Raw genomic sequence first — 5401 nt, forward strand, 5'->3', positions numbered from 1 at the left:
TCGGAATATCCGAGGCCTTCCAGGCTGCATGATGAATGTTTTAATTGAATTTTATTTTGTCCGAGCAATACCTGTGCGATAGCTTAGCAAGTCAAAGAGTGAAGCAAACGGATTATCCGTGCAGAGTCTCTGCCGCGCCACCCTGTCCCCTACGTCCTCTTCCCCAAAGGCGGCCAGACCGGCCTCTTTTTGGCGTTCAGCCTCCATCATTCTAAGTGACACACGCGGACCGCTGTCATTGGAGGCATGAATTTTAGATTTTCCTGAGCCCTTGTTAGAGGAGATGGGGTTTACATCTCCTTCGTCGCCAACATTTTTATTCGCCTCCCTCATTCTCCGATTATAATCGTATTAACATTTGGGGTTAAAACAGGATTCGGTGTTTACATTCTTAAACATGATAATCGTGTCGTAATAGAAAATGTACCTTTTTCTTTCAGTTTGTCCCGAAGTTAAGTATGCCTTGCTTGTTCGTTTTTTGTCTTCATTTGCTTAGTTTTCTTTGGACATATTGCTACCTTTCCCAACATCTTCCATGATCCTCTCGGTGCAATTTTCCAAAATGAATAAAATTCGAGAAGTCGCGAATTCCGAGTTTTCTCTGTCGCCTTCCCACTGGAGAGCCGTCTGCCTCCTCTGGTCCCCTCCGTGATGTCCGCCTTTCCTTTCCCTTACTCCCATCCTAAGTCGCGCATCTTCCTTCCTGTGCGTCGACTTTTCTCCTTGCTTGGTTTCCTCCATCACTCGGGTGGAGCGGAGCCTCCGACAGCTTCGTCAGGTTTGAAACATGGTCCGAGGCGGGAGGCTGTAGGGCTAACAACTGGCATCCTCTCCCTCCAGTGAACTTCCCCGGCGAGGCTGAGTGTCCCCTCTGCCCGGTGCACAGCTCTCTTCCTTCTCTCCTTTGTTGTTATCCTTCCAGACATTCTCTGTGTCCATCTCCTACGTGAGTCTCTCATCTTTTTGGGGGGTGGAGGAGGGGCGTGTAACATGTCTTTCTCTTTCCTACATCTCAGGTAGCTTTCTACAAAAGGGAACAAAGGAGGGACATTTTCAAGGATCTTCCACATCAGAAAACGTCCTTAAATGCTATGTTCACGTGCGACCAAGTCTGGCTGCGAATCCAAATCGGAAATCGTTTTCTGCCTGCACCCGAAGGCATTTCTCCACTGCCTCTCTGCGTCCAGGGCCGCCGCTGGAGGTCTTTAATTTATTTGATCTTTCTTTCTATCTAGAACTTTCAGTATCTTCTTTTTAATCCCAATGTTCTGAAAGGTTGCCATGCAATATTAATGTGTCTACTTTCTTTCATTTTGCTAGTCCTTAATGATTTAGCTGGTTAACGTGGAATATAGGCATCTTCGTTTTTTTAAGTCTCTAGGTAAATGTGAAGACAAGCGAGCTTCAGAAATATTTGGTCTTGGACAGGTGCGAAGTAAAACAAACATCTTTTGAGTCTCTCCATATCCTCTTTAAGCTTTTCATTCCTTTGTCTTTTCCTTACCTTCTTTCTTATCGGGGGCAAAGAATCATCACGTTCTCTCCCATTTTTTTTTTTCTTTCTCTCATGTATTAGTCTATGTCTTGAGAACGACACGATTGTGTCCCCATGGCTTTCAGCATTTCAATGCTCTTTATTTTCATAAGCATCACTAAGTGATCATGAATTAAATGCCTACCGTAACCCAGGCTCTGCAAACCTGTTATAACATTAAGTCAGAGGTGTTATCACAATATTTTGCAACTGTGAAAAAAAGTGGCTCAAAGAGATAAAGTGACATGAAATAGATAAGGGGCAAAGGTAAGGCTTACACCAGGTTCTGATTTTCTTACCATCTTTCTTTACTTACTTTCTAGAAAACTGTAAATTAATATAAGATGTGTTCACATTACAGAATGAACCAAATTATGACTTGTGTATCAAGTTTGTGAATGATATGCGTTTTCAAGTGTTAGTTTATATGCCCAGCAGCATCATCTAGACTCAGAGTGTTGTTTCAAGAGTTTGCCCAGATCGGCACGGCGGATCTCCAGGATTTGCTTGCCTGATCTCTGGTCTCATAGAAGCTTCATGGAGTAGTGTGATGGGATCATGGGAAAATATCTGCGAAAGAAATAGCTGAAATTTTCAGAACCATCGTTTAAAAATTACTCCTTCTTGACCCAAGAGTAGACTGGAGATTATTTAGCTGTGGAGTGTTTTTTTTTTTTTTGTCTTTTAATTTTCAAATCATGATCTTTCGCGTACCCAAGGTAATTCTTATTCTGGCGGGAAGGTCGCATTAGCAATAATTCACATTCTGAAGGCAAGGCTGAAGACAGCTAAAGGGAATAACAGTCGCTCTCACTCTTGCCTGTTTTGCAAGAGAAAAGAGCTCGTTATCAAAGTAAGTCGGTCCGTTGCTGAAAGAATAATGCTCAGAAGCATACGTGTGGACAACAAGTCACCTATTACAGACAGAAGCAACGAGACTCTGTAACACGTTGCTGCGCGACCATGCTTCTTGTCATCCGGAGGCCTCGGGTAGAGACAGAGAGACGCTGAGCCTCTGCAACACCCTTTCTGAAAACACTTACCAAGAACCTTCTTCCCAACCTCTCATGAACGAAACCGAGATCGAGAAATTACTTCGTGATGCTGAGCTGCCCTAAAACGAACCTGGGAACAGTTGTGTCAGCTGAGATTTTAGACGTGAAGGTGGGCTTGGAGTTCAGTGGATAAATAAGAAGGAGAGACTATTTCTTCTCCAGAACCCTAGTCCACGGCCACGCCACCATGAACAAACCCCATCCCGTCAGATCTGGGAAGCTAAGCAGGGTCGGGCCTGGTGAGTGCTTGGATGGGAGACCACCTAGGAAGACCAGGTGCTGTAGGCATAAAAAATAAAAATAAAAAAAATAAGGGATTATAAGCTGACAAGGTCCTTGCGATCTGTGAGGTCAGCCAGGGGTTGCCTTGCCTGAAAAAAAAAAAAAAAAGAATCCTAGACTTTGAGACTGAAGGAACAGGACATCTAGCTGATATCAGCTATATATTTTGCATGCAAGATGCCTGTAAAATGCCAACGTGTATTTTCTGGGGCGTGCCATGCAGTCGTGACACGTTAGGTAGCGTGCGACTCTGCGACTGTCTTTATTCGGACGTGAAGTGTGGTTGAAGGAGATGCGTGTGGGTGCCAAGCTGACAGAGGACAGACTTGTGATGGTTAATTTTACGTGTCAGCTCAGAGAATGGTTTCGATAAGATTCACGTTTGCACTGGTGAATTGTGAGTGAGCCCATCGCCCTTCGTCCGTGTGTGGGCCTTGGCTGAGCAGTCCGAGGTCCGAATTGAATAAAAAGACCGAGGTCCCCAGGGAAGGGGGACTCTCCGTCAGGCTGCTTTCAAACGTCACCTGTCACCTGCCCTGTGGCCTCTCCTGAGTCCCCAGCCTGCTGCCTCACTGCAGACGTGGGCTGGCTGGCCTCGGTGATCCAGAGTCCGTGCCTTACACACAATCTCTCTGCATACCTGCTGTCACTCTGTCCCCAGGAGAACTGGGATTCATGCATGCCACCGTACTGCGGGGACAGTACTGCTCCAATCCCCGCCGTGTTCTATGGGTCGTGGAGGCTCAGCGGGCTGGAGGCCCAGGGTGCTGGGCATGCGGTTCCCGTCCAAACAGAGGCCGGGCTCAGGCCGGGAGCGGGCCTGGTCCTTGTACCCGGCCTGGATGATGTCCGGTAGGGACCGGGCTTCTTCACGCAGTGTGCCCATCACACCTGTGCAGACGCTGGTATCCCCAGAAAAGCCCTCCCAGATGTCCCCAGAAACGCATCTCCAGCCGTCTGGGCGTCTCGCAGACCAGTCAAGTTCATGCATAAGATCAAGCATCACAGGAAGGAAGCGGGGTCCCTCTGCGGGGTCACTTTGCTCCCCTTGACCTCAAAACGTTCTCCAAGCTTCTCCCACGATGCCTGAACTGAAGGCCCGTGTGGCGCCCTCATGATGGACTCGGGCAAAGTGACCACCGCGTTTACCAACGGCACCTCCTTAGCTGCCTGTGTCTGTCTTTCTCTAGAATGTTAAACATCACAGTCGACACTACCTGGCATTTGGATGGTTCTAGATAGAGTTTTGTTTAGTGAGTGGATGACCGGATTTCGTGCTTTCCTCCAATCGTGACTAGCAAGAAAAGGCTACAAGGAATCAAACGGGTGTTTCCGCCGTCTCAATTATTTAGTGCTTGGGTTTTAGAAGACAGACAGGAAGACCGCATTCCATGTGGGATTCAGAAAATGGAAATTTGTAGTGTGCTCAATAAGTTCTCAGGTCCGAGGTGTTTATCACCAGCCTGTCTGTGAGCGATCTTCGAACCAGACGGTTCCCCCTCTTGCTGTGCTGAGCGTGCGTGCTGAAGGGAAGGGGGCTGCGTTTCCTGTTCAGTTTTTCTTCTTTTACATGTTCTTTTCCTGACAAGGAGATTTGGGGCACATAATCATGAACGTGTGCTTTTTAAAGTTCCGGTGGTCAGTGATGAGAGAGTTTAAGTAACATCAATCCGTTTTGTTGGTATTTATGAGCTGTCCTCTCAGAGTGTAGCTCAGAACGAGCGCCAGGCATGACCTTCAGACCAGAGGCTGTGCGTCCGAAAATGCCCAGTGTTCTTCTCTACAGGGCACCTTCAGTGAAATACCGTAAGAGCATCATCTAGGGCCATCATCCTTCCCTTTCAGTTTTACAAGACTTTTTATTTTCCTAGCTAGGGATGGAGTAAAAAATGTGTCATCTGCCCATCACTCGCTGACATCAAGCACAGAATGAGCTCTACAGTAGAACTTTGAGATGATTTTGCTCAGAAATAGTGGGGAAACTTTATCTATTAAAAAAACCCTCTAAATTTCTGCATAAAAGTGGGACAGACAGAAATCTGCTTATGTCACTTGCTGTAACGGTCTAATTGTTCTTCACATTCATCGATACAAATAATGAAATATCTCTTCTTTAGCTTCCTGTGTGAACCATACGGCTTGAAGGTAAAAAAGAAAAATGGGTTTCCTTTAAAATGTATAAAATCAGACTTTTCACCGATTGGATACCTCCTCCATACTTAGCATGTTCACCGGATCGTAAAGCAGTCATCCCAAGGGCATTCACACAGAAACATTCATTACAAGATGAAAAGTCTAAAAATGAAAACCAAAGGCCTGTACCACTGCAATAATTTCAAAGAGTAATTTCATTTTGCAGAAACAAGACGCTGGGTTTAATGCCTCGAAATATTTCTATTTTGTTTCAATGCGATCCCTTGAAAACGGCCTGACAGCAACACGTAATTTACGGTACCATTGAACACCGAACCATAGACGTTCACGGTTTTAATATGAAATCAATACAAATGCACCTTTTGTACAATAAATA

At 45.8% G+C, this 5401-nt stretch overlaps 1 pseudogene; it reads left to right on the forward strand.

The window, feature by feature from the left end:
• The first annotated feature begins 2758 nt into the window (after positions 1-2758).
• LOC112479790 lies at positions 2759-2877 on the forward strand (annotated as a pseudogene).
• Positions 2878-5401: the final 2524 nt, after the last annotated feature.

The sequence above is a fragment of the Pteropus alecto genome, unplaced genomic scaffold, assembly GCF_000325575.1.
Source record: "Pteropus alecto unplaced genomic scaffold, ASM32557v1 scaffold21, whole genome shotgun sequence".
NCBI lineage: Eukaryota > Metazoa > Chordata > Mammalia > Chiroptera > Pteropodidae > Pteropus > Pteropus alecto.